Source organism: Lutra lutra, chromosome 12 (assembly GCF_902655055.1).
Source record: "Lutra lutra chromosome 12, mLutLut1.2, whole genome shotgun sequence".
Classification (NCBI taxonomy): domain Eukaryota; kingdom Metazoa; phylum Chordata; class Mammalia; order Carnivora; family Mustelidae; genus Lutra; species Lutra lutra.
The window spans coordinates 14,691,366-14,706,649 of NC_062289.1; the positions used below are offsets into that span (position 1 = coordinate 14,691,366).

Below are 15,284 nucleotides of genomic sequence, written 5' to 3' on the forward strand. Positions count from 1 at the left end.
AAAGCCCTAGAATGCTTCCCATCAGCTAAAGAAAAACACACCGATGAGACTAACAGAGGGCCCTCGGTTCACTGATGTTAGCTCTAGAATCACTTCCTCAGGAAATTGTATTTGTGTGTGAGTCTGTGGTTCTGTGGTCTCATTGATATTCCATTGACGGGAACACGGAGGGATTGCGACAGTCCGAGGAAAGGACGGAAGGACGGAAGGAAGGAAGGATGGCGTGGAACTGATGTGTGGCTGCGGAGGAGGGTCGGGGGTGGGGCGGGATCTGCCCTGTCCATCACCTTAGGTTGGAATTTATGTGAGGCTTTGCCACCTCTTCCCTCCTTTCAGTGTAGGTTAAATTCAACCTTGTTTTATTTTAAGTTGCTCAGTAACTTGACAGCATTAGAGAGTTATTTTCCGAGTAGACTGGCTGTCTCAATAAACCAATGTAATCTGATTCCCATGACCTACATCAGCTGACGGTTTGTGAGACATTTATTTTCATTTAAATCTGTATTTGTTGTTTTACTCCTATTATTGCTGCATCTCTGCATTTTAAATTCAAAAGTAGAATTGGGTTAGTACAAGAAAATATTAACTTACTGCTTTTAGATATATTTTGTGACTCTTCTGAGAAAGGGAAGTTACGAGAATTTTTTTCACAAAGGATAGGAAAGCTGAAACTCAATAAGTTAATTGAAAGATTAAATAGGCTTACTTTACAGTTGTTGTTGTTGTTTTTCCCCTCTAAGGGTACTTGGTGAGAGTAGGGGGAGAGCGTGATGTCCAAAACTGCTTAATTTTTTTATTCTTGAAGCTTAAATACTTTGTGTGTGGTCTTGGATATAAAAATCAGGATAATCCATAACCTCACATTTCAGTTTGGGCCTCCGTGTGAAGTTGAATATTCTTATTATGGAAATAATACGACAGTGAGAGGAAGACAGGCTCTCTCATCTGGGTGTTATTATAGACGAGCGCCTACTGTATACCGTCTACTGGGCTTGGCAGGCTTTATTAATCTGTAAAGATGTATCTATTTGGGTGGGGGGTGGGGGGGTGGGGGGTTGGAGCTGAATGAGCCACAAAGGGAGAGGTGGTGAATCTGAGCATTTCTTCCCATTTAGTTGGTAACCAGAGCCAGGGTTTAGAGAGAGGAATTTACATGGCAAAAGATAGCTTTGAGCCTTACTTGACAATGGGATGTCCTAATAAACTGCTCTAGCCTGGCACCACAGAACCTCTTACACTGTGCTTTTTTAGAGATGAGAAGAATTTGAACACTGCTAAGGTTTAATCTCTGTGAATTTAGACATTTGTGGTTCATAGTCTCTTCTCCTCTTTTTTTTTTTCCTGGAGGACCCAGTAATGAAAATATCCATTTCTTTGTTGTCTAATAATTGACTTGGTGAAATATAATGTCATATAAATTATTTGGTAATGCTAGTTCCGTAGTGGTTATCTAAGTTTCGCATGGAAGTCAGAACTTGAGCAGTTAGAAAACTTAAAGATTCAGAGCATATTGGCCATCTCTGTAACCTCCAGACACCGTGCTGCCTTTCAGTAAGCAGCCTTCCTCAGAAATCTGACCTCCATTTGGTTGTCTGAACCAGAACCATGGGGGGTCTTTTCCTCCCCTGTCACGTTACCAAACAGTCTGTTACAGTCACTAACCCGGGAGCCGCACGCAAGAGCCTGGGCACTGTAGTGGCCAACCGCTCCATCCCCCAAGTGGGCCAGACCAATCAAAACGTAGCTTCTGGCTGGGGTGGCCAACACTGTTGCCAAACAAACTTGGATAAACTTGTAAGAGAAGCTGGTACCTCAAGAAAGGAGAGTTGGAAAAGAGAAAGGGAGAAATTTATTTTGGGTGCCAGAAGCTGGGGGAGTTGACAAGCTTGAGCCTTAACACCTGATCTCTATGCACCCAAGATGGACACTAGAGTTTTATTTTTTTAAAAGATTTTTATTTATCTGAGAGAACATGCACATATGTAAGCAAGTGTGAGTTCGGGGAGGGGTGGAGCGGGGAGAAGCAGATTCCCTGCTGAGCAGGGAGCCCCATGGGGACACAAAAGGACAAATATATGGTTCCACTTATATGAGGCACCTAGAATAGGCAAATTCCTTGAGAAACAAAAGCAGAAGGGAGGTTACCAGGGACGGGGAGTTACATTCTTGAGGAGTACCAAGTGTCAGGGAGGAAGAAATTCCTCTGCCCTTCGAGGTCCTTCTGGCTGGCCTGAGAATCAAATTGGCAAGAGACAGACGAACAGAGAAAATAAAATGTAGTTTCATACATACAGGGAATCCACACAGACATGAAATCCCAAAGACAGTGAGGCACCATGGGGCTTCTGTGAGCTAAGGAGAGGGTAGGGTCTGCTGACACAAAGGGGAGAAAGTCCATTAGTGGGGAGGTGAGAGGAGATGTCTGTAAAGCAAAGGTGGCCCTGTTACGCAGATTCATAGGTAAAGAGAAATCTCCGTGAATACCTCTCTTCCTGGTATAGGCAGGCAGTGGAAGGGGAGGTGAAGAGCTTTTCCTGAATCTGCTGGGTTTGGATTGCTTTTAATTCAAAATAATCTTCATGTCAGAGTGGCCCCCCTTGGGGCAGCCCGCTGTTGGCCCTACAAGAGTTCCTGTTGGGTATGAAGACGTTGTTTCTGGAAGTAGGGATGATGCTTACCCGACATTAGGAGTGTGCTTCATGCCACTGAATTGTGGACTTTAAAATGGTTAAAAAGGAAAAAAAAGATCATGTGGTTATGATTGTGATACTGCTCCCCAGTGAAGTCTTCAGCAGCCCAGCCACGCACAGGACAAAATCCAAACCCTGAGAACTGGGGGAGGGGCCTGCCCTTCTGTTCCTGAGCTTCCCCCAAAATCAGAACTGCTGCTTCTGCCTGCTGCTGGGGGCTGGGCCTTCCTCAGTGCCCCTCGCAGAGGAGTTGCAAGGAGGAGGGGGAAGGGCTCTACTCTGTCTTGCTTTCTTTCCTTCCCCCTCCGCTCTTTCCTCCTCCCTCTTTCCTTCCTCATTCTCTTCTCCTTCCTTCCTCACTCGCTGACTTACTTGCCCTCCGTGGGGGGGGGGCATATTTTGCCCCCTGCTCCTACTGCCACCTAGTGACCTGACGTCTCCCAGCTGGCAGGAACAGCTATTGGGTTCCTTGGAACCTCAGTGCGAGGACCAGGGAAGTGCCGTTTTGGCTTTGGGGACTTCCTCCTGCCTTGCTTTAGAACCCTGGAGCCAAGGCTACATTTGAACCCCCACCTGTTTCTTTGTCTGCCTTTCCGCTGAGCTCAGAGCGCAGAGGGAAGACTGTGCTCAATTGATGGATTCGTTAATGCTGCTCAGACCCCACTGCCTTCCGCCGTCCATCAGGCTCCGGCAGGCCTTCCCTTTCCTTCCTCATCAGGTAGTGATAATACCAGGAAGAGCCGGCCGGGGGGTCAGGCACCTTTCTGAGAGTTTGACGTGTGTTCTAACTCATTGAAGTCTGCACAGCCTTTGAGGTAGGTGCTGACAGACATAACGTGAGTACTGCTGGAGGCCGTGGGTTCAGAGCCCTGCCCGTAACCACTGGTACTGCCCAGTCTGTGCCTTTACTTACGCTGTGGCCTCATCCTTGAGGTTAAAGTGCCACCTTTTCCTGAAAAATCTTGCCAGGCTTCCCTAGGCAGACCACGTGTCTCTTCTTCCATTGCTGTCTGATAGCCTTCATGAAGCCCAGACCACATCACGAGGTTATCTTTGCAAGGAAGGGCCCATCTTTTTCTCTTTGGATCCCTCAAACCCAGGACAGTGCCTTGTACTCTGTCCGTATTTGAATGAATGCATTCAGAGTACTCTTTGTTACTCTGTGGTCTTCTCTGGGAGTATGAATGTAAAGTTGGTTCAACACCTTATTCCCCAGAATATGGTCCTAGGTCATCTGAAAGTACACTCAGAATACTGCCACTTGGGGCGCCTGGGTGGCTCAGTGGGTTGGGGCCTCTGCCTTCGGCTCAGGTCGTGATCTCAGGGTCCTGGGATGGAGCCCCGCATCGGGCTCTCTGCTCAGTGGGGAGCCTGCTTTCTCCTCTCTCTCTGCCTGCCTCTCTGCCTACTTGAGATCTCTCTGTCTGTCAAATAAATAAATAAAATCTTAAAAAAAAAAAAGAATATTGTCACTTGCCTTAAACCTATACCTACAGACAAGCTACAGATTCAAAGCTAGATTGGAGCCGGGGACAGAGAGGGAGGATGGACTGGATGTGGCACAAAGGGACCTTGTGGGGTGATGGAAATAGCTTGATTGGCATTGTGGTTACACAGCTGTGTGTATTGTCAAAACTCATTGAACTCTGTTGTTTAAAGTATGTGCATTTTGTTGTCAAGTATTACTTCTGAGTTGACTTAAAAACAAACATAAGAAAGCAAAGGAGAAGTCTTTCGGATTTCTTGTGAGGTTAGGAAAGATGGACTCATGGTTGATGGCTTGTGGTTGTACCACCGTTCCATTTGGGGGGGGGGGTTGCTTTTTTTCTTCTTGCCCTGCCTAAATGGAAAGTCAAGTCTCATTGAGTTACTGCAGCTGGATGTCAGAAAAAGCAGAAGTGTAACAAGCAGCCTGACAGCTGACTCCCTGCGCACCCCCCCCCCCCCCCCGCTCCACGGCGCTTCCTGGGTTTAGTTTAGTCAGGGAGCTGAGCAACTTCAGTTTGAGACTTCACTTATGCCATGAATCATCACAATTGATGCTAGGTAGAGAGATTGCAGCAATAAATACTCCCTGCTCAAAGAAAATAATCTTACGACTAGCTTCCAAATAGATTTATTTAAAGAGATATCTTTAAAACCCACCAGGCTTTTGATGTGCTGTTCTTTTCAGATGTTTAATTTAGAATGTTTTCCAGGTATTCTGAGGAAATCTTAAGAAATGTATGTATTTTTTAAATGTGTAAAAGTAGGTGAGTCTTAATATTTAGATTTTTTTTTTTTTTCAACTTAGCCAAGGGGTGCCTGGGTGGCTCAGTCGGTTAAGCGTCTCACTCTCGGTGGCGGCTCAGATTGTGATCTCAGGGTCATGAGATCGAGCCCCGTGTTGGGCTTGTGCTCAGTGCAGCGGATGAGGTTCTCTTTCTCCCTCTGCCCACCCCCTACCCCCCTGCTCTCTCTCTCTCTCTCTCAAATAAATAAATGAATCTTAAAAAAATAAATAAAGTTGAGCTAAGACTTTCCTATCCTGCCCCTCCTTCTAGCCTCAGGGTGTCTCAGATTAATGGAGTTTTCATCTTCATCCGTGTTCTGTGGCACTTTGAAGGACTTCTCCATGTGTTTGGGAAATGTACCCAGTGTCCTTCTTGATAAAGGTGAAGCACCATGAGATAGCAACATACAGCTGAGATTAGGGGCGCCTGGGTGGCTCAGTGGGTTAAAGCCTCTGCCTTCGGCTCAGGTCATGGTCCCAGGGTCCTGGGATCGAGCCCCGCATCAGGCTCTCTGCTCGGCGGGGAGTCTGCTTCCTCCTCTCTCTCTGACTGCCTCTCTGCCTGTTTGTGATCTCTGTCTGTCAAATAAATAAATAAGGTCTTTAAAGCTGAGATTAACCTGGCGAGATCTAAATTGGTTCAGCTACTTCCCGGCTGGCCATAACTGTGGAGATGAACACAGGATTATATCCACAGTTCGGGCAGTCCGGCGCCATTACCACTGTGTCCCTGTGACATTCCATTAAATTAGGGGTTGTCTTTAATTTGGAGTGGTCATGATAAATTCTAGAGTTATTGCCATTTGGTCCAAGTGATAGATCCATATTTCTAAGTGGAAAGAAGTCTGGAACCCTACTTCTGTGTTCTCACGAATGGTGTTGCAGTTAGTGGTCAGGTATGATGGTCATTGTCAATGTCTTTGCTCACCTCTCTTCCTGTTTTCTGAAAACAGTCATTTAAAAAGGTGTTGCATCTGTAAAGCTGATACTCTCTTATCTCCCCAAATAACTATGAAAGTATTTTGCCTTCTGGAACTTGACAGAAAGATACCAGGTGAGATAACTGATGTTAAAGCAAGAAGCAGATGTGGGGATGGGTGTCTCCAGAGTAATGCATTGAAATTAGGGGATTAAGGGCAGGGCTGAGGGGAAATGGTAGCCATCTGGGGTCAGCACATGATAGCCTGTTGGGCAACTCCAATCCTAGGCCTGTCTTTGTAAAGACACTGTTCTTTGTTGTCTATGACTCCTTTCACACTTTGCAGAGTTGAGTGTTTGTGAACGAGCCTGTTTGACCTACAGGGCCTAAAATTCATATCTGCCTCTTTACCGAAGAAAGTCGAGGGTCTCTGATAGAGACAAAACACAATGGGAAAAAATTAAAAAAAACAAATTGCCTGAAGGTTTCTGTTTGTGCTGGGGTTGGTGGGGAAGGCACCTGTGTGGTTCATATTCTGGAAATGCACATGGATACATAGCAAGTCTGACTGGGGCCTTCAGCGTCCCCCTGTACCCCACACATGAAGAGCAGGGGCAGTGGGGATCCACGGCAGAGAGGGGCCTTTGCCTTCCCGGGAGCTTGCTTACTTAGAGCCTCGGGGTCCTTAATGCACGACTTCAATTCCTCAGACCCTTCTCCCCAGTGATGACCTAATGTGCTTCGCTAGCACTGGGCTGTCTTTAGACGACCTTGAGATTCCCCCCTCAAACTCAAACTCAAACTCCGGCTTCTCTTGAGGCTTGCTTATAGCCCTTATAGCTCAGAGCCCACCTTGCTGTCTGGGGTGATGCCCGCATGGGTCTAACGTGGTGCTTAATCATAAAAGGAAATGTCATTTTCCTTCCCTCTGACTTTCCTGTTCCCCGGTGTCACCGGAGCAGGAAGAACAGTGAGCCCGCTGATAGCTGGCTCTAACATTTCGGGTTCTAACAGGCAGTGAAAGTTCTTTGCTTGGTAGTTCTGATTGAAGCCCGTGCGTGATAGATTGAAGAAGCACCTCCTTTCAGTGCTCTGACTGGCCGCCCCCCTCCCACCCCTTGGTTCTCTTTCCATAGCTCCTCCCTCAAGTGCACGTCTAGGCTCCTTGAGGGCAAAGGCACTAGTTGGTTGTAGTGTCTCAGTGTCTTGGATAACGCTTGGCACATGATGGGTTCCCAGTAAATACTTGTTTACCTACCGAATGTTTTCCCTTAGTAGATGTCCAGCCACTGGGGAGGCTTAGGGTGTTTGTTTTTCATTTCTTTGGCCTTACTTAGATGTCTGACTTGTCATTTCCTTTGGCTGTACTCAGAATTCTAGGATTTGGGGTAATTGATCATTTTCCCTTTGTCCTACCTGTCTATGTCTGTCTGTCTGATGGCATCTTTTATTATCCCTCCTCTCCAGGGAGCCTGGGGATCCCCTGACAGATATAAATATCTCTACCCTGCTTTTATGAGCACCTGCAACTTTTTCTTCACCATTACTGGTGATCAGAACAAGTGAAGGTGAAACAAAGTATCTGATTTATGCCAGTATTATCCTCTGTGTGAGGTGGGCGGCTGTGCAGATGACTTTTCAAGGGAAAGTTGGGACCACCTTCACATGGTAATGAGTTTAAGTAATAGCACGATCTTCCTTAATCTAAGAAGGTTATTGATTAGACATAAGATAGTTATGCTTTGGATTGTTGCTGCAAATCAGTTATGGCTGTTTCTGTTAGCCCTTTAGCTCTACCTAAATTCATTTTTGAACCAGAGGCACAAAGGAAGAAATTTCTAATGTAAGTTGCCTCCCATTTATTGAACTGCCCGCTCTCTCACGTAGATGTACATTCTTGTGAGATCATTAACATGATACTTACAGATGATCTGGCAGGTACCATAAGCGCAGAACAAATAGCCTGGCGGCTCCGTCACTGAAAGCTAGCACTTTGTTCATGTAGTAGGACTGTGTTTGCTAGAAGGTACTTTAGGGGATCATCTCGTACAGTGTCCTCATAGGTGAGGACCCCACAGCTCGCGGGGAGGTGACTTGCTGAAGGTCACGCATTTGATTAGGGCAGAATTAGAGCTAAGATCCTCCTTTCCTGACCCCTAAGAGTAGTGATGGTTTGATAGCTATTAGAAGAAGCAAACCCACAAAAACCAGCGGTTATTGTCAGTCATGGCTACAGTGAAATTCGGCTTTAATTCCTAAAAATGTCTTGATTCCAATATACTTGGATTTTAAATATGCATTGCCAAACTGGGGGGGGGGGGACATCAAATTTGTTTATCTTCTTTGTAACTCGACTTAAATGCTTCTGAGTAAATGAAATGCTCCTGAATAAATAACATCTCTGACGGCCGTGGTTCAGCTTCCCCAGCTTGGTTAGTCTAATTTTCAGAGTAACAGAGTTGGCCCCTGTCCTCTGGCCCAGTCCTTCGGGACTGTGGTTGTCCCAAGGGGCAGTGCTGGCAGGGCCAGTCCTCTGGTCGTGTGCAGGTCCCTGGGGCTGATCATGGCCTTCTGGCTGGCTGGTCTGCTGCCCTCTGCCTGTATAGCCACGATCTCTCTGTCTCACCGGGTCTGCCCCTGCCACCAAGGCCACTCTGCCTCTAGACCGGGTCACCATTCCCTGCCGCATCCTCAGGTCATCCAAGACAATGGTTGAGAGTTTTCACTTTCTAGAGTCGTGACATCGTTAAATACAGCAAACCACGGATGCTCATAGGAGGAAACAATGTAAATATTAGAGTTGGGGCCGATGGAATTCTCATTTAACATTTGTCAGAGTCCTAGAATCCACTGCCTTCTCCATTAAATCAGAGTGAGTGTAGTTAGGCCAGTTGGACTCTGCGTCCATCAGGCAATTGTGTCCTAAAAGAATTGCTCTCTGCTACCAGAGGACCGGAAGTCAGCGGCACGTCCGTCACTGCCGGGCCATTCCCATTCTTGCCACTTACCAGAGTGTTTGCCGAGATCCAGTATAACCAAGTGGTCTTACCAGCTGAAATGCCACATTACATGGAATTGTAATGATTTCATTTAATCCCATTTCAAATACTTACTTTTTCTTGAAGAATGAAGTAATAAATAGCCAGCATCAGAAGGAGGAGCTATTTCCAGAGAGGAAGAAAAGCAGGACAGTGTCCAGTTTAATCTCTGACTTCAAGATGATTCTCACCAGGACCATTGAATTGAAGGTCCTGATGGAGACCATCGGGTGGAATAGTTCAAGGTCAACCAGGGTCAGCCAGATGTAGTTGCTCTTGGTCCATGCCAGTTCTGAGGGGAGGCTTCCCAATGAAGGTCACAGCCACAGATCCAAATCAGGACGTACGGAGGGTCGCAAGAGTCTAAGCAGAGTACAACGTTCTGGATTATTTATTTCCTCCGCTTTTTTATCCTCATTTGCCTCGACTTCTAAAAGCAACTGGGACTGCGCAGACTCGGTATTGGAGGTCTGTGTTATTTTACCACCACTGAATTCATAGTGACGCTTTATCATGCCCACACCTTTTATCATGGTGTTTGAAATTATATAGTGTTTTTAAAAGGGGAACTTTTATTTTGGGGAAAATTTATCAAGTGTTGAAGAGCATCAAATACCCACTACTCCCAAACAACAACATTTCCACCCCACCCCCCAATCATGCTTCCCTGTAGTTACACAAATCTCAATCCATGTTTTAAAAAAAATATTTATTTATTTATTTGAGAGAGAGTGTGAGAGAGAGGGCGCGTAAGCAAGGGGCCAAAGGAAAAGGGGTGGGGGGAGAAAATCTCGAGCAGACTCACAACCTGAGCTGAAACCAAGAAAAGCATTTTAGGGGTGCCTGGGTGCCACCGTCGGTTGAGTGCCCAATGACTGGTCCCCATTCGGGTTTTTTGTTTGTTTGTTTTTTAAAGATTTTATTTATTTATTTGACAGACAGAGATTACAGGTAGGCAGAGAGGCAGGCAGAGAGGAGGAAGCAGGCTCCCTGCTGCACAGAGAGCTCGATCCCAGGACCCCAGGATCATGACCTGAGCCGAAGGCAGAGGCTTTAACCCACTGAGCCACCCAGGCGCCCCGCCCACTCGGGTTTTGATCTGAGGGTTGTGAGGTCGAGCCCTGCATCGGGCTCCACGCTCAGTGGGGAGTCTGCTTCTATCCCTCTCTCTCTCTCTTGCCCCCGCTGCCCCCCGCCCCACTTGCTCACTTGCTGTCAAATAATTATTTTTTTTAAGAAAGGCATTTTAAACCAAAACATGCGTTAGTACTGAGTTCAGTGATTGTTCAAGGCCTTTTATCTGTATGCTGTACTGTTGACATCGTTTATGAAACTAAGGACTGTCTTAGGAAAATACGTTTGAAAATTAGTTCTCTTATTATAAGCCATAATTATTTTGAGAATGTCCTCCTTTAGGGGCTCTTCCTCTTCTTGTGATCTGGTTTTTGATCTTTAGATTCTTTCAAAAATAAATTGTCCCATGATGTTTCAGAATACACTTGTTTGTATGCGTTCCCAGTGCCCTTTCCTCCTGAATGTAATGAGTGTCTTACTGGACTGCCGTGTCTTGCTCTGGTAAGGAAAGAACCTCAGACTCTGGTTCCTGAGGCTCTCACCTGAGTGTGCTTCATGTAAGATGCATTAGACCAGGCACTCGAGTTTCTTTCCCAGCTTACGTGGGCTTTGTTTGCATTCCCTTTCTTCTGTGGTTGACACACACCTTTCCAGGTTTTGAAGGAAGGGAAAAGGGATGATTCATCATCAGCTTTGGTCCATAGGCTCATAAATTTTCTTCTCTTTACCTAACTAATCATCATCATTACTAATTATGCTGCAGAAAATAAGCTGGAATGCAGTACAGGCTGGCGTCACACAGAGCACGTCCACGGATAGATGAGAGATGCTGTCACCAGGATGCCTTGAGTGGCTGAGCATGGAAGATAGGAACTGTTTCCCCATTCTGCTTTGGTCGTCAGCCTTTACCCTAGGGCCTAGGCTTACGTGGATAGAGTTGAAAATTGAGTAGTATAATCCAGTTTTGTTTTTTTTTTTTTCCGTATAATCCAGTTTTAAAGGAGTGCAATGTAAGCGAGCATTACTTGGAACATAAATTCGTGAATAAAATTGCATGTTGGTTTTGTTGAAAAATGATGGTGTGGCAGGCCTTGGGGCAGGGCCAAGGAGAACCCTTGCATTCTTCCTCCCAAGCTGTTCAAAATGGCGGTTCTTTGAGAGCCAGGAAGAGCTCTCTGGGCAGATGGCACACAGCACTGGAAGGAGTGCTCCTTGAGCCTTTTACCTGATTCAGCTAGAACTCCATTTTCCTCTTTAGCCAGTAAAGAATCAGGCTTCCAGAGGTTCAATGACTCGCTCTAGTGTCACAGCTGGTGGTGATAGAGCTAGGATTGGACCCAAGGTTCATTGAGGCCAAAGCCCTTGTTCTTCCTCCTCCACTAAACTGATTCCCACATTTTTTATATGAAAGTAAGGTAAAGGATAAGGCAGGCAGGAAGGGTTTTTTTTTTTGTTTTGTTTTGTTAGGAAGGAAAATTGATAATTTCGTGGTCACAGTTTCCGTACTGGTATCAAGAAACAGTTTTTTTGTCCCAGCTCCATGTATCTTGAAGGTGGTGGTCCTGAGTGCCGTTGTTAAAGAAAGCTGTCTCCAAATTCGTAAAATTGCAGGAATCTGTGCTTTTTCTTCCCCCCTCCCCAGTTTTGTCATTTCTGCCACCATAGCTCCAAGCAGTCAGTCCTTCCCACCCAAGCACATTCCCATCTGCCTGTGGTCTGTCACCGTGGCCTTATCTCTGTCCCTGGGCTTTAATGCTAAGGACAGAGAGGAACATTTGCCAAGATTCGCCAGCAAACCCTGTGTTTTGCTTTTGTATTTTAGGAAAGAATAAATTCTGTACCTGGGGTCTGAAATGAGAAGGTTCTACCCTAACTGCTGGCTCACGGGGGATTTCCATTCCGCTTTGCCCACTGCAGACGTCTGGCAGCTTTCCCCTGTCTGAGCTCATGCGCTCCCTTTGCCTGCACCCGTCGCGGGCGGTCATGGTGTTGGGCAGGACCGCACAGACCCTGTGGCTTGGAGCACGCCTGCCTCCTCTGCTTCTCTTCCCTCAGATTTCTCTGTTCTCAAAACAAAGTGATTCTTCGCCCTCTCAGCTACTGGCCTGCCCCTTTGCCTCACGCTACCTCCAAAGGGACTCCGGTGCTTCCATTCCAGCATCCCTTCCGACTATGTCATCCCCCTGATACTCCACTGAAGACACTCTTAAAAAAAATACCAAGGATTGGGGGCACCTGGGTGGCTCAGTTGGTTAAGCGACTGCCTTCAGCTCAGGTCATGATCCCGGAGTCCTGGGATCGAGTCCCACATCAGGCTCCCAGCTCCATGGGGAGTCTGCTTCTCCCTCTGTCTCCTCTCATGCTCTCTCACTCTGTCTCTCTCGAATAAATAAAAAAATAAAAAAAAAATAATACCAAGGACCTCCTGGTCACCAAAGCCCAAGGTTCTCTCTCCATACCCTCATGCTGCTCAGGCCTTTTTTTTCTTCTTCTTCTTCTTCTTTTTTTTTTTTTTTTTTTTGCGAGGGATGCATGCTGGGAGATGATGGCTTTCCTTCTACCTCTGTCCCCGTTCATCCTTTCCATCAGAAGGAGCTGTGTGTTCCCCGAGGGTGTCTCTCTGTTCTTTTGTCTCTGGCTGATAGCTCTTTTTGGTGGCCCTCACCTGAGTCTCCAGGTCCATGCCTGACTCTTCTCTATACTATCATCCCCACATTTTCAGCTTTTTTCCCAACTCTTTTTTTTTTTTAAGATTTTATTTATTTATTTGACAGAGAGAGATCACAAGTAGACGGAGAGGCAGGCAAAGAGAGAGAGAGAGAGGGAAGCAGGCTCCCTGCTGAGCAGAGAGCCCGATGCGGGACTCGATCCCAGGACCCTGAGATCATGACCTGAGCCGAAGGCAACGGCTTAACCCACTGAGCCACCCAGGCGCCCTTTTTTCCCAACTCTTTCCTGTCTTCCTGAATAACTTGTTTCGTATCTCTTCCCAGCACCTCAACTGGAAGGTGGCCTAAGCAGAACTCACTGTCGTTCCGTCAGGATCCCTATTTCTCTTAATGATGCCACCCTCCTCTACAGACTTCACCTGTGCCTTCTCCCTGCCACACAGCCACATTGTAATTCACTGCCGGATCCCACTCAACTTCTCTCCTACCGCTTGGCACCTCTCATCTCTTCAGCCTAATTGCCCATCTTTCCTTCAACGACTCGTTACGTCTTGTCTAATATTATAATAGCTTCCCTGCAGGTCTTTCCAATCTATCCTGAGTATGACTACCTAATGAATCATTCTTATATTCTTTTTTTTTTTTTAAGATTTTATTTATTTATTAGAGAGAATGAGTGGGGGATGGAGATGGGAAGGAGCAGTGGGAGAGGGAGAAACAGACTCCACACTGAGCAGAGAGCCCCATGTGGGGCTCAGTCCCAGGTCCCCCAGATCATGACCTAAGCTGAGGGCAGATGCTTAACCCACTGAGCCACCCAGGCGCCCCCTCATTCTCATACTCCTAACCTCTCTGGTATTTTCCCATCGCCCACCAGAAAGCCCCACATCCTTAGCACTCAAGGCTGTCCACAGTGTGTGGTCTGTGCCTGGCCACACTCCCCTCTCCCCTCCCTGCAGGAATGCTCTCTCTCCGGCTGGGCCTGCGGGAGGCTGCTTGCAAGTTCTCCAAGAATCTCATTTCTGTAAAGGGCATCTGGGGGCACCTTGGCCTCAGTTGGTAGAGCCTGAGACTCTTGATCTCAGGGTTGTAAGTTTGAGCCCCACATTGGTTGTAGACATTACTGAGAAATAAAATCATAAAAAATTAAAAGGCATCTGTTTCAAAGACCTAAACATCAAAGCTAAAACTATAAAATTCTTAGAGCGGGGATTTTCAAGTTACTCTCATATTAGGAAAAAAAAATTCTCCAGCCAGTGCCACAGGTAGAGCCTAGAAATAATTCTGCAGCTGCTCACGCTCTTTCCTTGGCTCACACTGATTTCTGAACCTGAAAATGATCTGCCCCCTGCTTTTATATGTCCAAATTCTCTCCATAATCCAGATCATCCGTTGAGCCTTCCCTGATTCCTCCTACCCCTGTCCGGCAGGTTTCCCTCTGTGTTTGTATTATAGCTGTTCACATGAATAACTGGTTCCTGCTAGGCTGGGAGTTTCTTACGGGCAGTGACAAGATCTTGGTTACAAGGGACAAAAACAAATACCATAATTCTTGATACGTGGAGATGTTCAATAAGAATCTGAATGAATACATGAATGGGAAGAGAAAATCTATTCATGTTTTCTTTCTTACCTAACCAGATTGCTTAAGAGTAGGATTTGGATCAGTTTCATCTATATGCCCAGTAGTAGCTAGCATTGTGCTTTGTGCCTGATAGATGCTCCACAGATAGCTTTAATTTTTACTTTTTTCAGTTTTTTTTGAGGTATAACTGACAAAACTGTAAGACATTGAAGGTGTGCGTGGTGGCGATTTGCTATATGGACATTGTGAAAGGACCCCCTGCCCCCCCATCTAGCTAATTAACACCTCCATCACCCAATAATATGTTTTTTCATCGAGAACATTTGAGTTCTACCCTTAGCAGATTTCAATTATTCAATAAACATTTCTTAAATTAGTGGATAGATAAGCAGTTGATTATGATATGAACTTTCTGAATGCTCTATTATTTTGTTTGACTTTCAGTAACTTAATCGAGGCGCTCTTACTACATCTAAAATGTTTCACGGTATGTTGCTGGTTTTGGTTATTGTTGTTATTTTCACCAGTGATGATTTTTTGCTTTAAACTTTTCCTCCATTTCTAATTCTGATTTCTAACAAATCATATCATTGGCAAGGAGTACATTCTTAATTTCACAAGGGAAGTTAGAAAAAGAAGGTTTGCTTTTTAAGAAACGTGTGCTGGAACTTTTCTTTGTTATTAGCTCCTGGCCCTGGGAGCGGGTGGGGTTCAAGGACTGGTGATTTTTTTCTACAATAGTGGTCGGGTAGTTCTTTCCAGAGCCATTGTTACTCCATCCAGAGACGGGTAATTTGGACACTTTCAATAGGAAACAGAATTAGCAGCCTTCACTGCCACACTGGAGCCTTAGGGGTTTCCTCAGACCCCAGTTAAGTTGAACCAAGTCATTCTGCTTCCTCTCAGTACCAGGAGGCTTACACTGTTTTCGTTTTATGGTGGGGGCTGCCTGCCAGTCTTCTTTGGCAACCTCTTGCTAGACAATACTTGGTTACGACTGGCGAGTTAATAGTACTTGCTTGCAGTCCCATTCCTGG

General features: G+C 46.0%; 1 protein-coding gene across 4 annotated transcripts in view; it reads left to right on the plus strand.

Moving 5' to 3' along the window:
• RNF152 (ring finger protein 152) overlaps positions 1–15,284 on the plus strand; it is a 78,538-nt gene that overhangs the window by 54,648 nt on the left and 8,606 nt on the right. The window lies entirely within an intron of this gene.